We start from the raw sequence: 1,519 nt of genomic DNA, 5'->3' as shown, positions 1-1,519 counted from the left end.
TACTACTACTACTACTACTATACTGCAGGCACTGAGCAGGACACTTCAGCCCTCCCATTGTGTTTAATACTGCAGATACTATTACTACTACTACCACTAAGGATAAGTGTAAATACAGTAAGATTGTTATTCACATTGGCACTAATGACTCCCGACTTTGCCAGTCGGAGGTCACTAAAATTAATGTTGAGCCGGTGATGTGAAAAACTGGTCCATACATCTGTTCCTTCCGGGCTGGACTACTGTAACTCTTTACTATCAGGATGTCCCAATAGTTCCCTAAAAAGCCTCCAGTTAATCCAAAATGTCGTGGCTACAGTGTGATACAGACTAAATTAATTCAGACAAATCATCCCAATTTAAATGATTATTTAATATTACAATTATTCTGAACAGAGTAGTAGTTAAATAGATAATCTGGTAGCTAGGACACAGAAAACAGAATCACTCCTCCTGCAATGGGATAGATAAAGTATTAAATAAGAAGATTGTCAGAGCGCCAGTCAGTCATTGTTGGTCACGTGGTACCCTCAGGAGTCCAGTCTGTCATGATCCTGCCCCGCTGGCTTCCGGTTCCCTGCTTTTACTCTGAAAGTACTTCCTGTTCCCGGCTCACTCAGACTTTTGGACACTTTACTTCATCATTCTCAAGTGCCTTCACCTGCTGTTTCATTACTCACACCTGCTCCCCTCAGTATATAGCAGCTCCTCACCTTGTGGGGGGCTGCCAGATTGTTCTTTGCCTAGCATTTATTCTAGTACCTGGCATTCTGATAACGAAATCTTGCCTGCTCCTGATTAACGATATTTGCCTTGCCCCCTATTGTTGGACTGCTATGCCTGTATTGACACCCTGCCTGAAGATCCTGCCTCATCCCTACTATCGGATTGCTATGCCAGCTATTCGTTCCCCCGACCCCCCATCCTGGGTCCATGGTACACTTTCACAGTAGCATTCTCATCCTCTCTTCTTCTCCTCCTAACCCCTTCAGGTTCACTCTTTTATCCGCAGCTTTCCTTACATCAATTTCTGAACTTAGCTTCCTGTCTTCAGTTTTGGGAGAGAACACCCTGAGATGTACTCAAAAACAGGAAACATCTTGGCCAAATTATAGTATATAAGCTCATTGTTCAGCTCACATGAACTTAAAGTGAACCCATAAACACTATTCTATTATATAATCCATATTAACATGTAACTTAAACCACTACACTGCAGCCAGAGTCCTGACAGGAACTAGCAAGACAGATCATATCTTTCCCATATTAGCTTCTTTCCACTGGCTCCCTGTAAAATTCAGAATAGAATTTAAAATCCTTCTCCTAACATACAAAGCCCTTAATGACAAGGCTCCATCATATCTTAAAGACCTCGTAGAGCCTTATCATCCGAGCAGAGCACTTTGCTCTCAGAGTGCAGGTTTACTTGTGGTTCCTAGAATCCACAGAAGCAGAATGGGAGGCAGAGCCTTTAGCTATCAAGCTCCTCTCCTATGGAACCAACTCCCAGTCTCAGTTC

This window comes from Monopterus albus, unplaced genomic scaffold (assembly GCF_001952655.1).
Source record: "Monopterus albus unplaced genomic scaffold, M_albus_1.0 scaffold121.1, whole genome shotgun sequence".
NCBI classification, from domain to species: domain Eukaryota; kingdom Metazoa; phylum Chordata; class Actinopteri; order Synbranchiformes; family Synbranchidae; genus Monopterus; species Monopterus albus.
The sequence above is the reverse complement of the archived record's forward strand: the minus strand, read 5'-3'. Positions refer to the sequence as shown.